This window comes from Ambystoma mexicanum, chromosome 6p (genome assembly GCF_040938575.1).
Source record: "Ambystoma mexicanum isolate Mex_15411 chromosome 6p, UKY_AmexF1_1, whole genome shotgun sequence".
Lineage (NCBI taxonomy): Eukaryota > Metazoa > Chordata > Amphibia > Caudata > Ambystomatidae > Ambystoma > Ambystoma mexicanum.
This window is the reverse complement of record NC_090935.1, coordinates 1,507,946,212-1,507,972,106: the sequence shown is the minus strand read 5'-3', so window position 1 is coordinate 1,507,972,106 and position 25,895 is coordinate 1,507,946,212. Positions and strand designations below refer to the sequence as shown.

General features: G+C 47.9%; 1 long non-coding RNA gene across 1 annotated transcript in view; it reads left to right on the top strand.

Moving 5' to 3' along the window:
• The window catches only part of LOC138510586 (uncharacterized), an 89,637-nt gene that overhangs the window by 32,820 nt on the left and 30,922 nt on the right, over positions 1 to 25,895 (top strand). The window contains exon 3 of the long non-coding RNA XR_011280417.1: positions 15,030 to 15,128. This is a non-coding gene — a long non-coding RNA (uncharacterized lncRNA). The remainder of the gene's footprint in view (positions 1 to 15,029; positions 15,129 to 25,895) is intronic.

Below are 25,895 nucleotides of genomic sequence, written 5' to 3'. Positions count from 1 at the left end.
TGCTGTAGTTCCTGACAAATACTCCGAACCTGGGAGCTGCTGCCAAGTAGACCACTGGAGCAGAATCAGAAGAGGAAGAAGTTGGGTGGGGTAGGGGGGGGTGGGGCGGTGGATTTTGTGGAAGTAAGACTTACTAACACTATCCCTCGGTGTACAGGTCCTCCATCCTTAGTAAAATCTGTACTAGCCAAAGGATCTGGTGGGAAGGCAGAGCAGCCAGACCTATCTTTGGAGGAGAATGTGAGCTGTGGGTAAGTACACTGAACCCAGTAAATCCAATAGTAGAAACTCTTATACACCGAAAGTTATAATAAAATATATTTAGTTTAGATACACATGGTAAGAAAATGCTTGAAGATAACCAAAACACATAGGAAATATCAACAATACTTTTCAATGGTGACTGCTTCAATAAGAGTTGCTCATGCTTACAATTGTTACAAGACAGTTCAACCGTATTACTTGTAGTGCCATGTGGTCGCGTTTGTTACAGACAAATTATAGGTTTGTTAGTAATGTCACATCACACACAGTCTGTAGGAAGGACAAGGTGTATTAACACTTTAGCAGTAATTACTTCGTAGCAACACCTTCGAAGGCTTCTAATGCTTTGGAAGTCCAATCCCTAACTATCCAAAAGTCAGTGTAAGAGTGGAACAAAAGTCTTAAGTAGCCTGGATACTTCAGTCACTAGTATAAATAAACGAATTTAGTAAGCTGGTCTAGGGACCCTGCAAGGACCTCCCAATACAGTGGGCTTCAAACTTTTTTGGGCTTAGTTCCCCCCTGTGCAAAAGGTGTGCAAGCCTACCCCCCCCCCCAAAAGGCCAAATGGACAGTATGTAAAAATGGCTATGAACTATTGCGTGCCGTCACAGCACCCTAGTCCCAGTATAGACCCGGTCTCCCCTCACCTGCTCCCATCAGTCGCTGGGCTCCCTCATCCCACTCCTACCCAGTCCCTAGGCTTGCCCCACTCCATCACAAACCCTGGGCTCCCACTCATCCTGCTCCCACCAGTCCCTGGGCTCCCATCATTCTGTTCCCAACACAATCCGAGGGCCAGTGGGAGATGCTGAATTAAGTGGAGGTGCGGGGGGTCATAAATATTTCCCAGAAAAATGCCATAGCGACTGAGCACAGCAATTTAGCAGGGGGATTGAACAACAATGCATTTGTTGTACAACCCTCCTCTCCCTACGCCCCCACTCGCCAAAATCTCAACGGACCACAGCGCACACAGACATGCACCCCACCCTGCGCGTGGGTGCTGAAATGCCCCGTATGTGCGAGGAGGCGCAGTTCTTCAGCCCTGCACTCTGGTGACAGGACTTGGATGAGTGGGATTGTGCCTCTGATTGTCCAACTGGAGCTCACAAGTTATGGATGGATTCGGCCTTGACATTGCACTGCAAATTTGTCAGAGGTCCCCTGGTATTCACGGTTTGCTGCTCTGGAAGGTCTCAAAACCTTGGTGATTGGCTCAATCTGCAGTTTGTCTCCGTGCTGGTTGGTCCCACCAGCCAAAGGGAAGGAGTCCTCTTTGGAAAGCCTGTCGATAAGAAAACTGCGTCAGGATAGTATTGGTTGCTTCATGGTTACTGGTCAGTCTCTGGCCGTCTCCAGCTTCAGATCTTCTGTTCCAGTGCTCGACCTTGTCTTCTGCTGTAGGAATTTCTGTCTCTGGTTACCTTCACCACTTGCAATGTGCCTATCCTTTGTTTGCTTAAGCATGCATCTAAAACAAATTTGCTTGCTGAAATACTCCTTTTAGTCGGGTCCTCTTTGTCTACATTTACAAGACTTGGCACAGGGCTGGGCACACTTATTTTGCCACTGATGGTATCAAACGCCCAAGCTTTACAATCTATGAATCACCAAAAATAAATGGAGCACAGAAGGACAGGGCACATGTTTTTCTTTCACAATAGTTCTCATTGGCTTTTTATCTGAATTTGTCAAAATATAGGATGGAATCCAAATGCGGCTTATCACAACCCAATTGGAACCGACATTTCACATTTATGCATTTCTAGGCAGCTCAGCAAATGTGAACAGTCTGCACTTGATTTTTTTTTTTTAAAATGTTCTTTTTTTAAACTTTTATAGACGAGCGTTAGTCAGTGAAACTTTATCATCCAGTTACATAGACACAGTTCTCATAACACAGCGGTAGATGATACTCGTAAGTACTTTAAAAAAATGTTTTTAATACATTGTACATAGCACAGAGTTACATGATACCCCAACATTTCCGGTTATCCCTCTGGGGCCCCCAGTGAGGGTGGTCTTGAGTCCCGTTCAGACTGCCTGATAAGGTAGCTACAGAATGCAGTACATATGTTTTTGTGGCGAGAATGAGTAGGGAGGGAGTTGATGTACTCCTTCTCGCCGGTCTGAGTCCAGGTAAGTGCGTTCAGCCACATTCTAAAGGTGGGAGGAGGAGAGTTTCCAACACTGTAGCACACATTTCTTGGCCACCATATAGCTTACGTTCAGAAACTTAGACTTTTTTTGGCACTGTGACTGCTCCACACGCCAAACACACCAACCGGGTCTGGGTTCATTGTATCGCCTTCCAAGTCAGAAAGAGCCTGCATCACCTCATCCCAGAATCCGTTCGCTACGTGTCCAGAACATGTGTTTGTGGTCAGCACCTTCAGTGTGACATCTTGCGCAGGTATATACCCGGTTTCAGTTGAATTTAGTAATTTTATGTGGGGTATATGATCTGTTCAGTAGCTTATATTGGATGCAGCGAAACCTAAAGTTGAGGGAAACTCTACGTGTATGGGAGCACAGTTTCTTCCACGCGTCATCTGATATCTCGATGTTGAGTTATTCAGCCCATTAATTACGTGCTTTGCTAGTGAAGTCCCCAGACCAATCAAACCAGTGTTTTGTACACAGAGGAGACCACCCCATGGGCACTGCTTGAATTGGCTTTATAGCATATTTTGGGTGTGTCAGGGGGGGAAGCGTGGGGGGGGGGCTCGTCCATGTATCGAAGTCTGTAGTATTGCAGCATCTCGAGTGCCGATCCAGAGTGACCAGGTCGCCATGTTTGTGGAGTAATGAACTTCCCTTCGGGAATATGCTTGATATCCCAGTGTTAGCCAGTGCTGAGATAGGAGTTTGTCGTGTGTGTGTTCTAGAACGGGGAATCCCCAGATGGGAAGCCATTTGTAGTAGGGGCGCAGGTCAGACACTGGGCGCAACAGCCAATTCCATTCCAGTGGTATGGTTGCAATGGGGTCAGAAGGAGAGACTACCTCGTAGGTACGATGGAGAATTAGTGACTTAGTGTTTACTTCGGCCGCTGCTAGCCTATCTAGTTTAACATGAGGTGGAGCAGTTAGCCTCGGGTACCAGTATGTGGCATATTGGGCTTGCGCAGTATAGCATCAGATTGGGGGCAGAGAAGCCCCCTCACTCATATGGTAAGGTCATGTGTATACACCTTTTACGGACCACGCCGGTGTGACTGTCATTGTGCGCACAATTTGTGTAGCCTGGCGAAGTATTGTTTCCCTGGCCAAACCGGAACATTCGCAAAGATATAGAGCAGTTTAGGAACCAGGATCTTCGTAATCAATGAGTTTCCCCGCAAGTGAAAGCGGGAGGGAACGCCATTTCATTATTCTGGATTCAGTATATTGTTCAGCAGCAGTGTAATTATCAGTCAGCAAGGTGGATTTGGATAAGGACACCTAGACTCCTAAGCACCCGATCCCTCCCGGGGACCAGCGGAGAGGATACTCGCATGTGGGCTGCTGGGTTATGTTCATAAACCGGAATATATCAGATTTGGAGTAGTTAATCGTGAAGCCGGAGAAGGTTCCTATTCACGTAAAATGGGGTCCAGATGAGTAGCGGGTCACAACCTATAGCAATACATCATCTGCATATAATGAAGTTATCTCGGGGGTATCTTTCAGGCGTATTCCCTTACGGGCATGTCGCGCCCTAATATAATCCGCCATTGGTTCAATAACCAGCGCGAAGAGAATCGGTGGAAAAACGGACAGCCCTGTCGGGTGCCCCTGAGTAGTGCAAAGTATGTAGATGTTAGGGAGTTGACCAGGACCCCAGCTGTGGGGCATGTGTACAATAATTTGATGTACATAATCATATTTGGGCCCACCCCCATTCTTTCCAGGACTTCCCACGTATACCGCCATGAGACCATGTCAAAGGCCTTCTGGGCATCTAGCGTGACCGCCACAGCCTCTACATTGTCGTCAATCCTAGACATCACATTTTAAGAGCTGTCTGATATTAAGAGCTGTTGATCGCCCAGGAACGAAGCCGCCCTGGTCTTCGTGCACCAGGTATGGCATGATCGGCAGGAATCTGTTTGCTATTGTCTTGGCGAATATCTTGGTGTCTATATTCATGAGCGACGGGGGCCTGTAGGCTCTGCATTCGTCACTAGGCTTGCCTGGCTTCAGAGTGTAGTTATAATCGCTTCCCGTAATGAAAGGGAGGGGGGGGAGGAGTGATTTCTGAAGTGATTCGGACCAGACCTCTAGTAGTTTAAGCGCAAGCAGTGCTATATATTCCTGGTAAAATTTCAAGGCAAGTCTGTCCGGCCCGGGGGCCCTACCCTTTGGCAGATCAGTAATGGCCTTGACGATTTCGTCCAGTGTAATCTGGGTATCGAGCTGATCTCTGGTTGATTGGGAGATGCACGTCATAGGGACCTGGTCTATAAACTCACCTATGTCTTGTATGTTAGGTGTGGTGTGTACAGGTCAATATAGAACTGTGTGAAGACTTCCATATTTGCTGGTCCGACCATTGTCGGATGCCCTGTGCATCCTTGATACTTTATGGGACTGGCCCCCCCTCTGCCCGGACCAATCTAGCCAATGTCCTCCCCGGCCTTTCGCCTTCCCCATATTTCCCAGCTGCCTGAGGGTGAGTGAATTAGCGTATTTCTCACAAGGCGCGTGATTCAAAAACCTCCAATTCCTCCCTTATCTGCGCTAGTTTGACAGGGGTAGCTGCCGTTGCACATTCCCGTTCCAGATCTTTAAGTTTGGTCTCAGAGCGGTGCAGGTCATTCCTTAAAGTTTTTAGTATTCCCGCCTCCCTAGAGACGGACATGCCCCTTATGTACACCTTAAATGCTTCCCAGCACACTACCACTGTCGTGTCGTGTTGTGTTCAAAGAAGGTCTCTATATCTGAGAGCATCTCGGCTCTGAACACTATATCCAGCAAGGCTCCCGCCTTTAAGCGCCAGGCAGTGCGGGGAGGTGGAGATGATCCCAACACTACTGAAAATGTGACTGGGGCATGATCTGACAATGTGCAAGTGAGTATCTTAGCGTCCTCAATTTGGCTATTGGCTCTCCCGATGTTAAGAATAGGTTGATTCTGGAGTAGCTATCGTGTACCAATGGGTAATACGTGTATTCTCGCCTTTGGGGGTTAAGGGCCCTCCAGGTGTCCCGTATGCCAAATGATGCCATGTGTTTGTGTTGCCTCTGGGCTGCGCGTGACAGGGTCCTAGATGCAGCTGCTGTTCTATCTAGGCCAGTCTCTAGTATAAAATTCATGTGTCCCCCCCCTCCCCTCCTAGTTGATCTGTTCTCCAACATATCCCATGAGTGTCCACATTGGGCCCATACGTGTTCACAACCAGGTATTCTGTTTGCTTCTGTTCAGTGTAGGATAACATACCTGCCCTCAGGGTCTATATAACTCTTTTTCAACATGAAATTGACTGTCTTGTATCTTAATGTCAAGACTCCCCTAGCCTGTGTGCAATAGGTCGCATAAAATCTGTTCGATCCCCAGAATGGTGCTAGGCCCGATGCAAGGTGACCATGGGTGTGGGTCTCCTGCAACATAAGTGTCTTTACCCCATGTCTCTGGGCGTATGCAGTAATTTTACGGGCCTTCGTGAAATTGCCTATCCCCCAGACATTCCACGACATTAGTCATATAGCCATATCATCTCTTCAGGGGACATCCCAACAATCGTGCCTCTCTGCATTTAGCTCTGTGCCTACAATGCCATCATGTTGCTCACCTGATATGTGCAATGCCATGTCACATCTGCGTGTTTTTATATAACATGCCCCAACACGTCCACCCCATCCCTCGCCCAACGAGCAGTGTAACTTCCCTCCCCCTTAGACAAGATACTTGTGGGCTGCCCCCAACTTGGCCCACCTATGTCACGGCCCCAACAGGGGCTTAAGTGTGACGGATCCTCCAGTGCAACCATTGCAGCCGCAGTGGGGCACACTGCTGCTCTGCGACCAACTCTATAGGATCCGTGGTGAAACACCACACATTGTTGCATACATTGGACGATTACATTTCAGATTACTCTATTAACTCATGAGGAGGAGGATAGTAGAACTCAGAGGTGTAGCCCTTAAGCAGAACACGCTCCCTTTTCAGTCGTTACAAACATAGCGATATGTGATGGGCGAAGAATGACAACGTGGGCCACCAACATCCCGTGGCCAAAAGGACATTAGGAACCTTTAACAAAACATAGTGTGGGCATTGACCTTCGCCCAGTCATTCGATGCGCTATGCGGTAGATGGGTGAGTACTTATGCCGCTATCTGCACTTGAGCCGCAGGATATAAGGGCACGATAATGGGGCCCATCGGAGAGAGCGCTGTTTCCATCAGTCATTGTCCAAGTCGCCAGCAGGGTTGTTCAGTGGGACATGCGCCTCGATGGATTTCACTGCTTCACCCGGAACCGTGAAGAAGTAGAGCTTATTACTGAAACCTAAAAGTGAACTTAAGGCGTGCTGGAAATAGCATTGCATGGGGGATGTTCCGTTCCCTGAGCATTTTTACTCCAGTAAATTGGCGTCCCTCCTGTTGCACCCCCACAGAGAAATCGGGGAAGATTCTAATGGTTTGTGAGCCCAACCGAAGTTCCCCTTTCTCTCGCAAGGTGGAGCACTTGATCCCTGTGGGTCTTGGGGAAACCTCCAGGTTTAGGGTGCTGAGCCAGAGCACAGTGAGCACGCACAACAGTGAAGAAAGACAATTCAGGAATGTCCAGCAGCTCCTTAAGCAGGTTTTCAGTTGCCAGCTCCATTCTTTCTTTAAGGGCGTTCTCAGGCACACCAATTATTCAAATGTTTCTACACGACCTAGATTCCAAATCATCACATTTTGCCTTAACAAATTTCATGTCCCTGGTGAGGGATGCCACAGTGCCCTTAAGCGTATGTATTCCATCTTCATTTGCACTAATTCTGGTCTCTGCTTCCGTGATTCTGGTGCCTGTGTGGTCTTAATTGCGATTTGAGTGACGCTAGAATTGCATTGGTGTCATCCAGTTTTTCGTGGAAAGATGCAAAGTTTTTAGCCATAAGACTCCATCATAGCGGTTAGGTCTGGTGTGGGTATGTCTGCAGGCGTTGACACGTCCTCTTGACTAGTCGAGGATTGCCCCTGATCAGGCCTGGGTGCCGCTTTGGTAAACTTGTCAATGGTGCCGACCTTGTTAGCGCCCCGGGATCTATTTGACATTGTCTAGGTGGGCAGGCGTTAGTACAAGGTTTGTGTAGTATCCGACAAGTTTGCGTCCCGTGGCTATGGTGGGTTGACACTGTTACAGGCAAAGTGAAGCGCAGGGTGTGTCAGCAAGAGTGGGGCACTTCGGCGCAGTTCAGGGGTCTCCCGCACACCCTGGGGGCTCCAGGGCCCTTCGGTGTGGCCAAGCTCAGGGGTACCGCATAGGGCCCGCACTAGGTGTTAGTTTGGGGTGAAAGCAGGTCTGATGAGTAGTCGGGAGCACAGAGCTAGGTGAGCGGAATTAGGCCAGGCGCTAGCCACGTAGCATCAACTTGCCACCCTCATCCTGGCTCATGAGCTCAGTAATTGCGAGGACGTACAAGTGACTAGTGGGTCAGGCAGCAGCACTTTCCAGCAGGGAGCTCTAGGTAACGTGCACCTCCCTGTTGGACATTAATGGTTTTTACTGGGACACAGGTCACATCGGGCATTCTTTGATCTGGAGGTTGGCCTCTAGGCCCAGCAGATTTGGATCAGGTCTTTGGAGGGCCCAGTAGGAGATGGAGCCAGCGCTCGGGCATGCGCATGAGGTGCCCTCAGTGCGGCAGCCTGTGGAATTCTGCGCCAAGAAGTAGGTCGAAGTCGCAGTGGTGCCCAGTGTCGGCTGTCCCACAACGAGCGATGCAGCTGAAGACTCCAGGGAGGAGTAAAGTCCCAGGGGTGGATCCGGCGTGAAGCCTTGTCACAGGCCACCCCCAGCGATTACCAGGTTCCTCTCAGCCAGTGGTGTGCCCCCCACCCCCTCCCCAGGAGTCAGCAGAGCAGGTGCAGAATGGGGCGGACCCGGAGGCCAGGCAGCAGGTAGCAGCCTGAGGGCAATAGTGTTTAGTCCCTGGGTCTGGGGAAAACAGTAGGCTATGAGAGGCTTGGCGTAAACTAGTGGCCTGGACCCCCGCCTCCAGTGTTTGCCAGCAGATGGACCAGCTAAGGTGACCAGGGCAGCAAGCGGGTATCGGAGGGGCCGGCACAGCTATGGCTCATTTCAGTTTGCTGTTTCAGGCCAGTAGGGGGCGCCTGCAGTGGAAGGTGCTGGGCCACTGTGGTCTCCACCCCTCCATTCCCCCCCCTTACTGGTCTTCCGCGCTCCACCCAGCCACCGCCGGAGTACCTGCCGGCCCCCGCAAGCAGGGTGAGGGACACTGGGATCAGCGCCGGCACCCATCGGCGGCAAGCACGGACGGTGGCAGCCCCCCTCCCCCAGTATAAAGTTCAGCAGTGCCTGCCTGCTGCCACGGACATGGCGAGGACCGCGGCCCAAGGGTGCGTAGATGAAGCAGGGGGCGGGCGCGGTAACCGGCCACACGGCAGCCCTTCTTGACGAATCCTTGATGAGGGCTGACCTCGGTCCTGGCTCTCCAGTAGGGACAGCGGCTGCGGGCATCCCCACAACAGCAATGCAGCACCAGCTAGTTCAGGTATTCGGGCGCAGGCACCAGGCCCGAGCGGGAGGACACCCTCGCAGGCAGCCGCAGCAACACCAGGTGCAGGGGCTCCGTTCTCCGCACAGGAGCGATCAATCCCCCATAATTCGGGCCAGGGGTTCTCACAACCCCTGCTGTCGAGTGGTCTTCTCTGTGGGAGCAGAGGATGAGTAAAACTGCCACCTTTGCCAATATTTAGTTGGTGGAGGTAGGCAGCCATTTTCAAGGCTGCTCAACAGCAACCCCTCCCACTCCCCCTTAATTTCTTTAAACCCCAAACCTCTGGGCGATTATACAATCCTGCAAATGACTGATAGCACACAGAGAACAAACCACTGTTGCTGCATGAAAAGAATAATTTTGTCACTCTTATGCTTTTTTTTTTTAGAAGTGCTCTCTCTTTGCAGACATTTCTTGTATCTCTTCTCCAAAGCAGACCGCCTCGTCTCTGGCCCTGTTAGCTACAGCAGTCGGATCAGTGAAGGACACACTCTTTCCTCACCTGCAGAGACTCCGCCTGCGGCCTGGCTCAATCTCAGATCGCCTCCCAGCAAACAGCAAAACTCCCCAATTTTCCTTCTCCTTCAAATCTCTTCCTCTGTCTCCCTGCAGAAGGCCCCCTCCTTTTCACTCCTTCTGCCTTCCCACTTTTCTTATAGCTCCCTAAGGAAAGCATATAATTTTCCATCCCTGGCCGTGATGTCATCCATCCATCAAACCCTTCCCCCTCCCCCTTGCCTTGTCACATCCCTGTAAATTTCCAGAAGGCTCTCCATTTGTTCACGGTCACCCTTGTACAGAGTTGAGCTCAATGGCCCCGGAACCAGCATGTAACATTTTACATTGTATTCTCCAAGCAGCTGCCTCTCTGTATCCTGCTTGTCTAACAATGGGCCTTTGCCCAAATTGCATACTGCAGTCTCATCACACCCAGAGCCAAACGTCCTCATTGTAAAACAGTTTTAATGTGTGCATTTTATTTTCCAAACCATCACCAGTAAAGGGCCTGCAGGCTGTATCCCCAGTTTGCTCAAATAGTTTGCTATGGCCTAAACTAACCCCATTCTGATCACAAATTATTAGGCATTAGTTATTGGTATGTTAGGGAATTACTAGTGTTATGTTTGTTAGTCCCTATGCTACGCTACACTGAAATGCGAAACCCCAAGTCACCCTTAAGTGCTAATGTACATACATATTCTGTGCACTAGCATAATTTGTATACTGGCACACTTTCTATGGGGTCACAATAAAACTTTTACAATGGTTGAAATTCGCACCACTTCCTACATGCCTTGAACGTCACCTTTTAATTCCGATTTCCCCATTCACGCCTCTGCAAACTCCCCAGCAGTTTACAGAAAGGTGCTGGTGGCTGTCCAATCAGGACAGCCAGCCCCTCAGTGGGAACTGGTTCCATTCAGGCAACTCTGGCAGACAAATGATGGGAGTGTGAAACTCCTCCTCCCACTTCCTTCAGACAGACTGGAGCATAGACGGAGACACTAAGGGTTCCAGCCAAAGGCAAAACGCACATTCAGATCTTCCCTTTCAGAATGGTAGAAGGGCTAACGAAGGACAACCACGCAAGACATGGCAAAAAAAGTGAGCCACCATTTTGGGACCTAGGTGACCCTGCTGTGCATAATGGAGTCTGTGAATACAGTCTTGGGTAAAAAATAGCGCTAAAGTTACATGTACACTGCCACCAGCCAGAACTTTGGAATTGTCACTGTGACTAGGATGTCACAGGAGCAGAGAGGATACTAGGTATCCACTTGGCACTCCCTTTAAGTTGGTGTGTTCTAATTTATCATAAGTAAAAGTTTCAGGAAGGATGCAAGGTATCCCCCTTTGCTTAAGGACAGTAATTCTTCGGGAAAATTAACGAATATGTTCAGGACCACTCAAAGGCTCACCAGCAACACTGCACAGAGGGTGCTGTGTGCTGCAAATGTGTAACACAGATGCCTTTTAAGAGGTACAGAGGAAAGCAGACTCCTAGAATAAGGTAATACCAAAATAAGAGACCCCCTGTGTAAATGAGGGGGGGGGGAGAAAGGCTCCTCTCATTCAGGATAGAAGGAAAAAGGTCCAGAAGTTCAGCGAAAAGGGCTGGGGGTTCTAACTATGAGAGGGGATTAAGCATAAAACCGATCTCCCTAACAAAAGAAAATACCTCTGTAGAGATTTCCAGCGATTGGAGAGCCTGCTGTGTGACAACCATTCCTTCTAATTGACCTGGGGGGGTACCAAATGCGACGACTCCTTCCCAGGGGCTGGTGAGATCCACTAGTCTCAAGAAGACCTGCATTTTGAGCCATCCCATGACTGGCTTTGACCTTGCTGGACTGTAAACCGCCAATACCCTGGGACCTCGAGCCTGAGTGCAGTTCATGGTCTTCTGAAGTCCAAACCTCGCTGAAACTGGTGAATTCCTGTTGGATCTCCAGAGACAGGATACAAATCCCTAAAGTCCCCTCACCAGAATGCAGGACCGATAGTGAAGAGAATCGGACCAGCGATATTCGTTGTCTGGCTGCTGTATAAAGGCGCCAAATCCACAGAGCCATGAGAGAGTCCTTTGCTGGAATCCACCTGACTGCTTCTGCAAGCTCCCGTCCAGTGTCCAGTTCTTTCGTCTCTAGACCAAGAATCCAGGGACAGGGTCCTGTGCTGCTGCATCTTGAAGGCCTCCACTCCGAAGCTGCCCTTTTCTCCTATAGTACTGCTCTGGCTTAGGTAATACTCGCCTTTAGTCTTGTGTGAATCCTGTGCGGCCGAGGGGGTGATTTGTGTGGTTGGGAGTTTGCCCATACCATTTGCCCAGGCCTACTGCTGGAACACATGTAGGGAGCTGTTGGGGAGAATTCTCATTAATGTGCCAATTCCCTTCTACCTTGGAGACCCCCAGCTCTTTTGCTGGACGTTAGGACTTTGAATTTTTATCCTTGAGAGAGTGAGACCCTTTTCCCACACTCGTATTTTTCTTTGGTTTGAACACTTTCTTTTGGTCTTGAGTCTGACAAACTCCATAGGCATCATCTTTTTATTGTGACACATAGCACCTTCAGTGCAGTAGTACAGGGCAGTCTTCCAGAATTCCCAAAGGTTTAAATACCTTCTCTTGGTTAAACTACTGTTTCCAAGAGCAGTAAAGTGAAATTGAATTTACTTACCTTGTGTAACTTTGTAGACTCAGCACACACTAACTTCCATAGAGTGCTGCAGGGGTTACGTAGTATCCCTTTTGTCTACTTTCTCAGGTAACATTTTTATGTTGCCCTTTCTACAATTAATGACTGATGGCAGCGCTTCTTTCCTGCCATTGTATGTTTTTACTGCGGGCTGCGTTCTCAGCTGCAGTATATAGCACCCCATGGGTGCCCATTTTGTCAAAATGTCCCGGTCTTCTTTTTTTCACCATTTCTTGTTGGAAAGGTCCTTCTTGAGATTTACTCTGCGCGCCAAACCAGGTTTGGTCCCATTGCTTGTTTTGTTGTTGGCGGGGTTCACTGCTGAAACCTGCCACTGGCTCTGGTGTTTCTGGCAGGGCGGAAATTGAGGGAGGTGCCCAAAACGCTTTGCTTAGTCTCCTCGGTTACAGGAATGCACCCAAAGGCGATTGGCCGGCTGGCTGTCCACCCTGCTGTGAGTGACAGCTAGGCTGTGAATGAATGGGAGAGACTTGCATAAAAGGCAAGGTCTTTTGCAAGGAAGGCAGAGTCGACCACTGGATGAAGGCGTCCAAAGAAGAACTTGGAAGAGATGATTTCTGCAACTCCTGGACCATTGGTTTGCCCGGTGAAGCCCTGCTGCAGGGCTGAAGCTCTGAATTCGCTTTGACTAGAGGAGCCCTGCAAAGGATGACTCCTCCACTTTGGTTGGTGGGACCAATCGACCCCAAGACTAACTCATCTGGAAATCCTCTGTGCTGGCTGTACTTCCATTGCTGCGGCAGGAACCGAGTGCCAGGGAGAGAAACACCAGAATGAGTGCATTGTTTTTAAGCCAGTCCCGAGCTCCAGAAAGATCCTCCAATTTCTCTCGAAGCATGGCTGACCAAGCCTGAGCCACCTCAACCGAGTGCTGGACCCCAGAAGCAAGGAAAGTCCACAAGATGTCCAAGAACCGCTTTGGTGCTTTTTGCGATAAGCTGAAACCGAGAAGTGCTGTTGATCTGAACTTTGCCCATTCCTGTCGCTGGCCTCCGAATCGTAGTGCAGGAGTCCCCAGGCACCCTCCCTCTTGTCCCCACGATGAGGCCCACGAACAACCGGATCTGCCATACAGAAGCCAGCTAGTTTTCTTGCCTCTCTGCGGCTGCACCAGCCCCGGTCACATGCATCTCACCTATATGCTACAACATATATTTACGAAGCCTCTGTTTGACTGACTCGATCTGGGTGTCGCCTACAATAATTATGCAGATGACCCTCAAATCCTCATACCTATCTCCGGCTCTTAAGACACTGACTCCGAATCACTCAACATCGAACCATCCAGGCCTGGATGGCCCAACATGGGTTGTGCCTTAATGATGAAAAAAACATAACTTCTGCTCATTGGATCTCAATACTGTCTCAAACGTTTGAACTCCTTCATTCACTATAAGACGGTAACGCCAAGGTTTTGAAGGAGGTAAAAACCTTAGGTTTTTATTTGGACTCTACTCCAATTAACGCCACAGCTTTGGCCACAGCCTACGCATCTAAGCTCATTAATGCCTGCAGGCCCTTCCTCTCACCCGACAACTGCACTACCCTAGCTGGAGCCCTCATCCTTTTCAGACTTGATTATTGTAATGCCCTTCATGCGGGTACCAAGATCCATAATATCAAAAAACTGCTTGTGATCCAAAACAACGCCTTAAGCTCTAAACATTCCAAAAAGACCCACATTTCGATCTAACGGAACACTCAGTCTACCCATCCAGGAGCAAATCATTTTCAAAACGCTCTCCTTGATCCTTAAATGTCTACACAAGCTAGCACCTAAATACCTCACAGAGCAATTCACTTTCATCACTCTATCGGGCCCACACGCTCCCCATACGCGCATCTTCTCTCCACCCCACAATTCAAGTTTCAGAATGCCAGAGGCAGCGACTTCCCGGTGGTAGCGGCTAAACAATGCAACAACCTACTATCAGCACAAAGGTCAAACTTCCTTCTGGACCTTCCGAAAACACCTCAAAACGTGGCTCCACACAGGAACAACTAAAATAACCCCCCTGCAACCTTCCTCACCAGTCAACATATAAATGTATACAGCAGTCTAAATTTAGTTATCAGGGCACCCTCTGATGCATATGTGTAACAACGCAACTATTGTATTTGCTGTTTTGATCACCTCAGTTACCTTGTAACCATGAAACCCATGATATGTCGCTGTCAAGAACTAGTGTATCTATTTGTGGCAAGAACACTTCAGTAATCCTGTATCTTTGCAACTTTCTACTCTCGTTTTCTGTCAAGAGCAGCGTCCAGATGCCTTTTGGGCTTGGCGCGCTATACAAATGGCTAAATGAATAAATAAATGGGTCATACAGCAGCAGCCTCTTGTCTTGCAACAATGTACCAAATAATGCAGAAATACCCGGCAGCTCCTTAAAACAATACTCTCCACAACAAGAAGAGTTGCTCTAGTTCCAAGTTGTTTGGTGCTATAACAGTGCTTTCACTACAATGTAACCTTTCTGCATCATGAACAGCTGAATGACACCTCTATATGGTGCTGCAAGAGTTATTGTGGAATGCTAATGCTGGCGTTAGCCAGATCTCAAAGGCTTATTTGTAGGAGACGTTATCATTTAGGGCCTTATGCCTTGGATCAGGGTACCTACACATGAGGTAACTGTTATTTTTTTGACACCACTACTCCAGAACTGCAAAAAAAATATGATGCACACCTTGGACTGTAGGGTCGATGTTCCCGTTTTGTTTTGCAGTTCTGTTACAGTTGACCCCAATCATTTTTTGACTTGGAGATATCATTTGCAAGTCGGCTCAGTGTTCTATTTTTGAAATATCATTTGTTTTATTTGTCAGATTATCTCCAGCCCATCGCTGCAGAGGAGAAAAGAATAGAAGCAGAAGAAAAAGCAAAGCGTGAGGAAGCTGAGCGAATTGCAAAAGAAATAGCAGCTGGTAATGTCCAAAGCAGTTTCTTTTTAATTTTAAATTCCAAAATGGTGGTTTTAAAAAGATTTTTATTTTTTTCCAAGTCTGATGATTAACCTTTGAAATTGTGAGCATGTTGTATATTCTAAACATTTATGTATAGAATATGTATAGAATACCTTGCAAACCTGTGCAAACCTGTGTCCCAATTTAAGTTGGACATCTATTAGTTGCGATTTCTTTTCCTGTTTTTAGGAAAGTTGTCGAATTGATTGTCCTGCTTAAGATCTATATATGTTGTTACAACTCCAGCAATGAAGAGATCAGAGTGTAGTTGATGAACAGTTCGAAATAAAAGCCACATAATCTGAGCTAATGGAAAAAAGGGATTCCACAAAAAATCAATTAACTTGGTTATTGGAGACTAAACACATTTCTAAAGATATTCTACTGCTATATATATGTTTAGGGGACCATTAAGCAGGAGTCTTGTGCTTTTAAGGTCCGATTTGAGCCAATCTGCATGATGACTGAAGCAGAAGCTAATAGAGGATCTATGCGAAGTTTAAATAGTTTTACGTTGTCTAAGTTGAGAAACTTTTCCAGATGTATGATGCTGTAAGACCCATTATGGAGGCTATTGAAGTGGTATGTTTTTTTGCAGAGTGGAATAAGCCTTCAGGGCGGCGGGGAGTATTTCCACCATCAAAGTGGAAATCAAGGGTTCCATCTGCGGACCAAAGAAGCAGGTTTTAGTATGGAATTAAATGGTAGAATGACTGACATAACTCATAAAGTATAATAATTTCAGTTTTGAGTTTTCGCAACATCAGTAGCTGAAACTCCATCTAAGTAGTACTGTCAGTGAAGCAATTTGATAATTACTCTAAAGTTGGGTGTAAGAGCAGACCTTTTGCCATGAAGTAATGCACAGCAACCTGTATGTGATTATGTCAGAGCACTGAGATCTGTTTGCCCTCTCTCACTGGAAGCATAGTCCCTTCCTATGATTACAGAGGATTACCGGGTATCCTCTGGTGAGGGGGTTCTGAAGACCAAACCTGTAGTGTATTGGGTATCCAACATGCTTGCCCAAAACACTTTCAATAGAGAAAGCACTTTCTATGGAGAGAGACTGCTAAATCGCATTAGGACGAACCCGCAAGTACCTGCTCTTGCGCTGGGAGGATGGGTCTCGGGCAAGACAACGCACAGTAACATAAATTGGAATCCCGGTCCGTGCTTAAGAGACTGGTCTCCGGTATTGAGCATGTTGGTAGTATGCGGAACAGTCTGGCTTCCCTCTTTGGAGGGAATGCGCTAGTATTCAGTCCAGATTCACACCCTTTGCTCAGGCCACCATCTAGTGGTTGGTTTGGATTATTGCACTGTTTTTCTAAATCGAAAAAGGCATTCCTGTCCCACAATCCTTAAATTATGTGTTCAGGTACCCTTAATCCCCTGCCCTCCTCACACCAGCACACTACTTTTTTTTCAGCCGTCAATTAATAATTCGAGCGGAGTGGAATGGCCACCATGGATCTGCTTCTTCAACACTGGAATTTGCTGTAGCGATGGACCTTGCAAAAACTGATGACTAATTTCCACACCAATGCAGCTGGACAGTCGAGTGAGGAAGCACAGTGTTAACTATAGGAAGAGAGGAGAGGGAAACCCCATAACTAACCACCATTGTTAGGTGGATCGTTTTTCTAGACCATGGTTATGTTGGGTGTTATTTGTATAGTGCCTGCTGCCATTGGTATAGCCTCTAAGCTCTGTGAGGTTGAACTCCTGTCGGGAGACCGTACTCTGTGTTGAAAGTAATGAGTGGTGAAACGGCCAGATGGTAGGAAGAAAGTGGCTATGTCTCTAGCAGCAGCCCGTGTTACAAAGTAGTGGGGACTGGGTGCTTTTTCAATCGTCAGTCCAGTTATGCAAATAGCTGGACTGGATTTTGCATGGGACTCTTGATGTATTCTACGGGTCGTAGTGCCGAGTGGTTCAGGGTGATGTATGTTTAGGGCAAGGCATCGATAAATGGTGCATAACTCAACTCAAAAGGTGTGACTGAAGCATAATAATTTGTCATGCATTGTGAACCGTGTACACAAGTGCTTTGGTCCCCCTAATTGACTTCTTTTGTGTGCTTGAAATTCTGTGATGGAGGGTAGCGCAGGATTTGGGCGGGAGACAGGAGTACTTGTGCGGGAATGTTGAGAGCCAGGCTTTGAATGCCTTTCTAAAGGCAAGGTGGTCCTCTTTGATTAATGTAAGGACATTTCAAATGGTAGGTACTCAGATTGAGCAGGTGGAACCCCCACTCCACCACCCTGGACTGATTAAAGGTTTGTTAGTCCTGTAGCGTGTGAATTTATGCTGCAGGTATTCCGGTCCTTTGTTGTGTAATGCTTGATGCACATCCCCTTGAAGGAGGATTGCCGTCCAATCTAGGGTAAGCGGCCAGGGGGTGGGTTGAGGGAAGAGTGTGGTCTTCCCACAAAGGTAGATTTCAACTTTGCCTGGGTTGAGTAGCAGCTGGTTGGCCGCCATTCAGTGTTGGATCTCTGAGGCAAGCTGCAGGATTGTGGGGAGGTAGACGCAGGGCTGTTTTGGATTTTGAAGACTATTTTGGTGTTGTCTATTTGTAGCTGCTCGAACCGTGGAAAGTAAGATTTTCATGAGAATGGAATTCCCCTTTTGGCTGCTTTTTGTAGAGGTGGTCTGAGAGGGAACTACAGAGGGGATTGGGTGTGGCTGCGTATGTTAGTGGTCCAGCCCAGAACGTTGAATTCAGAGATGATTTTGAAGAGTTCCCTCTATTGATGCAGGTCTTTGAAGATTATGTTCCAATAGTAGGATTTTTGGACTTTGTGTATTTTTGTACGGTAAACCTTAAGCTGGGAGGCGTAGGCCATTCTGCTGGATGACCGGTCTGCACGCCATTTACGTTCCAGGATATGGTTCAAGGTTTTCATTTTTTATGGGCTGAGGTGAACCATCTGGGAGAGTGGCCTTGTCTGTGAGAAAGATCTGATGAGGGGTGAGGGGGGGGGGGGGATTGGGCGCGCAGATGCTTCCAACAAACAGTGATCGAAGGTAGAACCGGAGAGCAGGGTCTCTGCCAGGTTGAGTCACTTTGGTTCAGAGGTGGGATTGGGCTGGTGCCACTGGGCTGCCGGAGAGGCGATTGGATCCACTGAGGAGAGGGTGAAGTGTGGTCAGAGAAGTGGGAATAGAGTGGTGAGCATGTCTGGTGAACTGAAAATTGTGACCAGCCAAGTGGGTTGGTCCTGAGACCAGCTGTTGGATGCAATGTTTCCAGGTTGTCCAGTAGTAGCCGGGTCATGGGATTTTGTGCCATGGTGAACAAGATGTTCAAGTACCCTAATACTGTGAAGTGGGGCCATGATGACTGCTGTGGAGTCGCTTAGGGATTCCGCAGAGCTTCTGTTGTATCCTGGCAGGCCATAGATGAGCAAGATGCTGCGGGTGAAAGCGCACATTTTAACAGAAGGGATTTGCAGTCTGTGTTGCGGTCATGTTCGTCCGTGTCTGAGGTGGGTTGTGAGGCTTTGTGAATGATGGCAATGCCACCTGCCCTGCTGGCCCTGTTTTGTACAATAAGATTGTAGCCTGGTGGGAAGGCTTCATGTGCAGTCGACCGGAAGTCTTGAGAGAACTAGGTTTCGGTTGTGTAGATTATGTCGGGCATTCTGATGAGATTAGTTTTGTGCCTATTTTTTGGTGCTAGCGCTGGAACTGGCACTGATGCAAGTGCAGTTCAGATGACTGTTCAGTAGTTAAAGTTGGATTCTGTAGTGTTGGAGTGGGGAAACGGAAGGTCTCTGAAATGTAGGTTGATTTCTGTCGCAAGGGGGGCCGTCCTGTGACCGTTTTCTTCATGTGCATGGGGAGGGGTGCTTGGTGTGTGGACTTTTGGGGACTGTTTAACAGGCAAACAAGTGGTTTTTATTTTTTTTTCATTTTTTTTCACTGGGTTAAGTTTGTAGGGGGTGAGCAATTTGTCTCTGCTCAATATCTAGCACAGCACACACTAGCATAAATAAATGTACAGTAACTTAGTAGTGATCCTTCAGATTTTAGGCTATTTTGTAAAAGGATCAAGGTGCAGGAGAGAATAAATTGCCCCGACACATGGGCAGTAGGTATATTTGTAATCCAGTGAATTCCCTAAACGGGGAACTCCCGTCCCCTGCACACTATCTTAGGCTAATCGCCAAAAGGTTTTAACATTCCACTTCAAATGAAAATTCAAGGATTTTAGATAAATATGGTAAACTATTTTTGGAAATAATTTTCTTCTTTGAAAATGATTTCCAAAAATGGTTTACCATATCTATCTAAAATCCTTGAATTTTCCTTTGAAGAGCAATGTTAACCTTTTGCCGATTATGCTAAGATAGTGGGACGGGAGTTCCCCGTTTAGGGAACTCAATTACTAATTTATATGTCTGGGCAGTAGGGAGGGGAGTTTTGCCTGGTACGAATATCGCAGGAGGCGTTGTCCTTTTTTATTTTTGTATTTCGAGGGAGCTGGGGGGGTAGTGGGGTAAGGGTCGAGGGTTGGTCTAGCAGGGCTGGATGCAAGGATTTGCACGCAAGGTTCTGGAGATGCAAAGCAGGGATCTGAATGGGTCTGTCGAGGGCAAGTGGTACTAGTGGAGGTGGAGACGTCCAAAGTCTGGTAGGCTTGGTGGAAGGACAACCTATGTGAGGGGGAGGGTGGATGGTTGAGGGTGTGCTGATGGGAGGGAGGTCTCTGGCAGGAAGTGGGTGTAGGGTATTGCTTCTCTTGCGTGGTAGGTTGGGAGGGCTGAGTGAGGCAACCTGCAAAGATGGTGTCTGACCAGTGAATAGGGGTGCCTTTCTGGTGCGCCAATTGCCGCCTCTAATTTTGGGGCTGTTGGCCATAGTGAGAGGTTGTTAGTGTGAAGGTGTTTCCTTGGTGGTAGAGTAGGATTAACTTATTCTGGGTGTTGGGAGGATGAATGAAGTCAAGGCAGCTATAGCTGGTTCTGGACAGGTGGCCGCAGGACCGTAGTCCCTGCAGTGCCTCAAGAGGAAAAATGAGAGTTCTGCAAAATAACGCAGGATATGATATAACGGAGTGGCAGTGAGTCTCAGGAGAAAGGGATTCACTTCTACCCCTACCTGGAAGATTGGCTGATCAGGGCACGTTCTCTCGAACCAGTCCTGGATCATCTCGACGTCGCCTGCCACTCGCTTAACAGACTGGGCTTCTCCCTCAATTAAGTTCCATATGACAACACCTCAAATTCATTGAGCTGGCCTTCCGAGCTGAGGGCTCAAGACATTCTACAGATGGTCACCAAATTCCATGCCCAGTTCTTCCGACCGCATGGCACCTGATGAAAGATTTCGTACCTACTTCAGGTTGCAACCGGGGTCGCACAGGATCTTGATTTGGGCTTGCGAGGACAACATTCTGAAGGGAGAACCTTTGGCAACCATTGTCTGAGATAACGGTAGTGACGGCGGCCTCACTCACAGAGTGGGTAGCCCACACCATCGAGCCTCAGAAGGATAATAGCCACACCAATGATCTGACAGTCAGCGGTCGTTAGTCTCCACCAGAGTCCAAACTACATATCAATCGTTTGGAGCTGAGGGAAATCAGACTAGCGCTGAAGGCCTTTCTGCCCTCTGTACGGGGAAAGAATGTCCTGATGGTGACAGACAACACAGTGGCCATGTAATACCTCAACAAGAGAGGTGGTATAGGGTCACTACCACTGGGCAGAGAGGCAGTGCCGCTCAGGTACTGGGCAATTCAAGTAGGAATCTCCCTATGCGCAGTTCACCTAGCCGGAAAGGTGAACACAGCGGCAGACTCTCTGAGCAGGCAGAGCAGTCTCCCTCAAATGGGAACTAGCTCAGGAAGTTCTTCAAGAGATATTCACCCTTTTGGTAACCCCGCAAGTGGATCTGTTCGCGACAGGTGTCAACTGGACGTGCAAACTGTATTGCTCCAGGGAATTTCCCTCGAGGAGCTCTAGGAGACACGTGGTGGACTGGGAATTTCCACTCCTGTATGAGTTTCCTCCAGCCCCGTCCTTCCTCACATGATTGGGACGCTGAGAAAGTTCCAGAAACACATGATCCTAATTGCTCCGGATTGGGCCAGGAGGACGTGGTAACCGAACCTTCTGGAGATGTCCATCTGCCCTCCAATACGTCTGCCACAAAGAGGACCGTCTCTCGCGAGAGGAGGGTCAGGTTCTCCACCCAGAGGTCAAAACACTCAACCTTCACGCCTGGTTTCTGAAAGGCTGAGATGCAAGGATTGGGTCCTCCCAGATGATGTAATTGAGATTTTGCTTTCGGCCTGCAGCAAAGTCTTTGTACCGTTGGCGGTTGAATACATTCTGCAACTGATAAAGAGAAAAGAATGTTAATCATTTTCTATGTAAAACACCGGATGGTTTACCCTTTCTGCTATCTTTAGCTAATCTGGGTCTCCATATTGGTAATATTAATAGCTATATGGCGGCGCTGTCCATATTTAAGCGCTTGGCAGAGGAATGTTCATATTTAAAAATTCCAATGGTGACACAATTGCTAAAGTGCCCTCTGCTGACATTTTGTTCTGAAGCTAGATATCGAATATCAAAGCTGAGGAATTTGCAGGAGGAACATCCCGTTACCAATGTTTTTTTAAGCGCATTAGGCCAGTAATATTGGTTCTAAAATTGAGCTTTCAGGGATCACTGTACTGAGTGATATTTGGACCAATGTAATGGCATTTCAATTAAAAATGAACAATAAATTAATTTTTGAAATGAAGTTAAGCAATTTTTTAAATCCTGGATTATTTGGCATGGATCTTGCTCAGTTGCCCATTACTCAAATGGCAGATGGACAAAGTATCGGCTGATATAATTTTTTCACTATGGCACTGTAATGAGTAAGTCTCATTTCAGCCAAATATGTGAAGTACCAAACCCAAATCTTCCCTGTACAAATTAGGCACATGTAAGGAAAGATTTATCCTTTAGAAACTTTATATCCATAGTTCTGTGGAACCCAAACTTTCTGCTTCTGTTTTTTAACCTGTCCTGACTCCTGGCCGTTTGCTTGTTTTGTCATCACCAACACTCTTGACATTCTTGCTCCAGTCATGAGGATCCGTCTGAAACCTGCCTCAAAGCGTAACACTTGGTACGACACCGAACTTGCAGCCCTGAAACATAATTTCAGGGCAGCAGAACGAAAGTGGCTTACTTCAGGCGCATCCTCTGACAAACTAGCATGCTGCCTGCTCCAAAGGCAATACAGACTCTCCATCCGTGCAAAGAAAAGAGCCCCCAACCAGGCACGGGTCTCTGGCGTATCCAATAACTCAGCTGAACTTTTCATTCAAAATCTGCAGGGAACTGGCCAACCCCTCCGCAGTCTCCTCCCTTTCTCCTTCCCAGGCCCTCTGCAATACATAGGCCTCACACTTTGCCACAAAAACTCAGGACATTCTGACCTCCCATTCTACACTCCCTCACCACCACCACACCCCCAATCCCGCCTCGCCCCCCTTCTCGTGTTGCACCTGAAAAAGTTACCAGAGCTGTCTGCTCCATGAAGGTCTCTTCTAAACAGGTCTCCCCTTGTTCATACAGGACCATCATGAATACCATTGGCTCTCTTGCCGATTTCTGAAATCACTCTTTTGTCACTGGATCTTCCCCCTCCCCTCAAGCACTCCCTTGTGCGCCCACACCTGGAAAACATCCTCTGATCCTACCTTCCCTGCCAGCTATCGCCGGATCTCCATCGCCCCTTTCCTGGGGAAGCTGCTTGAGAAGCTGGCCTTACCCCAACTCCGCTCTCACACTGAACTTGTTCATGGCCTCCACGACCATCAATCTGGATTCAGAGCATCCAGAGGCACGGAACTTGCTCTTTTGAACACCTGGGAAGAACTGCTTGCATCTCTGGACTCCACTCTCTGGCGGTTCTCAGACTTCTCGATCTCTCTTTTGTATTTGACGCAAACCATTCCATCCTCCTACAAAGGCTCCATGATACACTTGGTATCGCGGAATGGGCACTGTATTGGCTATCCTCTTTCCTCACTAACTGCTCCTCCTAAATCATCCCTGGCCCCTTCTCTCCTACTTCCATCTCCACCTGTGGTGTCCCCCAGGGCCCTATACTCTCCACCTGACTCTTCAACATCTACCTTGCTCTCCTTGCACGCCTCCTCTCCTCCTTTGCCAACTTCCAGTGTTGCGCAGACACACAACTCTTCATACTCCTTGCTGACCCTCTTGCATCATCATCCATCCCTGACTGCCTAGCTACTATCCAGTCCTGGTGCTCCTCCAATGATTGCCTCAACGCCTGTAAAACTGAGATCCTTCCCATTGGGACCCCTGCTCCCTCCTCCTTCCCCTCACTCTGGCCTTCCTCCTTGGGCTCTCCCGCTTCGACCTTCAACTGAAGCTAGACACCTTGGAGTCATCTTCAACTCCCCTCTCTCCTTCCTCACACTCTGATGTTGCCAAGAAGTCCAACTATCGGCTCTTCCTTCTCAAAGGAATTTTACCTTTTTGTAATGTTACTTGAGCCCTGGTTCCTTCTAGACACTTGACTACTGTAACAGCCTCCTCCTGAACCTTCCCCTCTTCAACCCCTCCAGCTTATCCAGAATAGGGCAGCAAGACTTATCCTTGGCCTTAAGCCCACGGACCACATCTCCCTTGCACTAAAAAAAAATCTTCACTGGCTCCTGGTTGCTCCACGGATTAAATTAAAATCCCTCTGCATCATTCACAAGGCTGTCTGGGCTAGGGGACCACACGATCTTCAACTTTACCTCACTAAATACTCTCCCTCTAGACCACTTTGTTCCTCTGGCACCAACTCTTGTCAAGCATTTTGCTAAACGGGAGTGCAGGGGGTCGCTCGCCTGCCTCTGTGGGCTCCCTCCTCTAGAATAGCCTCACCCTGTACTTCAGAGTCTTTGGAGTCACTGGTGTCTGGAGCAGTAACTTTTCACTATCCATAGTGAAGTGGGCGAGCTCTGCTTAAAACCTGACTCGCAGAGTCTTCCGAGTCTCTGGAGACTCGGAGACTGGAGCCCGGAACTTCAGTGCCCAACATGGCCGCCCCCCTTGTTCGTAATAAACAGCCTCCTTCAACCGACATCTGCTTCTACTCCTCTCGCATCTACTTGTTTGTTTTATTCACTTTTTATGCGCGCCAGACCCAGGGGTAGCAGGGCGCAGTGGCAAGAAAATGCAAAGCTTACAGGTTACATCAGAGCATAACGTACAATATAAAATACAGTGATTACAAAGTACACGAATTTGAGAAAGGTCAATCCAGTTACAGGTTACATCCTGGCAACTGTACAGTAGAAAAAACTGAGAGGTCATAGGGCACAGGTACTTACAAAATATAAATGGGACACAGATAATACAAAATATACAAGGTTCGAGTGCGGGCAATCGGGTTGAAGGTGACAACGGTCCAGTGAGTTCAGCTGAGGTTAGTCGAGGTGAGGAGTTGGATGACATTTTTTCTAAAGCGAGGGTAGGGTGAGTCCACTCTCAAGTCTTGTGGTAGTGAGTTCCAAATCTTTGCAGCCTTTACCTGAAAGCTATTACCACCTATCGTCTTAAGTCTAAAGTTCGGTATTGTCAGGCAGTTGGAATTGACAGCTCTAGTCGGTCTGGAGGATGTTCTCCTATGGAATTTGTCAATCAGGTATTTGGGGGCAGAGTTATTGAGGGCTTTATGGGTCAGGGATAACATCTCAAGTGTTACTTTGTACTCAGTGGTCAGCCAGTTGTGATGGCGTCTAGCGGCAGAGATGTGGGATTTTTTGTTTATGCCTAGTGCTGCTCTCAGGGCATTATTTTGTAATATTTGTAGTCTTTGCGTTATAGTTTTATTTGCTCCGGCGTAGAGAGCATTGCAGTAGTCAATCCTAGAGAGTATTAAGGCTCTAGCCAGGATTAAGCAGCTCTTGTTGGATAGGAACGGTTTACCAGCTCTTATCAATTTGCACGTGTAAGCCGTGGAGGAGGCAAGGGATTTTAGCTGTTTGTCAAGAGATAGGGTGGAGTCAAGATAGAATCCCAGGGTTTTTACGTCCTTGGACACTTGGATGATATTCCCATCTATGTTAAATGAGAATTCCTGACCTAATTTTTTGATATTAGTTTGAGTGCCCAGGATAATCAACTCTCTTATCATCGTTCAGACAGAGGCCATGAGTGGCCATCCAGGCCTGGATGATAAGATATACCTTGTTCACCAATTCCGTGTCTTTCGCATGGTCCCCAGAAAGCGGGAGGAGGATCTGTGTATCATCTGCATAATTAGTGTAGGTGATACCGAGATGGTCCAAATCATCAAACAAGGGCTTGGTGAAGATGTTATATAGAGTTGGGGAGACGCAGGAGCCCTGAGGGACACCGCATAAAATAGGGGTGGGATCTGCTGCTGCCGAGGGGGAGAAGACTCTCCGTTCTTTCACTCAGAAATGACTCAATCCATCTGATGGCTTCCGGGAGAAATGGGCAGCGGAATCCAGGTGACTAAAGAGGACTTTGTGATCCACCAAATCAAAGGCGGCGGAGAGGTCAAGGAGTAGCAGAAGTACTGTTCTCCCTTTGTCTCGAAGCTCGTCAATTTGGGATTTCAAGTCAATAAGGGCGGTTTCAGGTCATGTAAGGGACGGAAGCCCGATTGTCTCTCTCCTAGGAGGTTGTGTAATTCCAGATGCTTTTGAATTTGGTTATAAGCGGC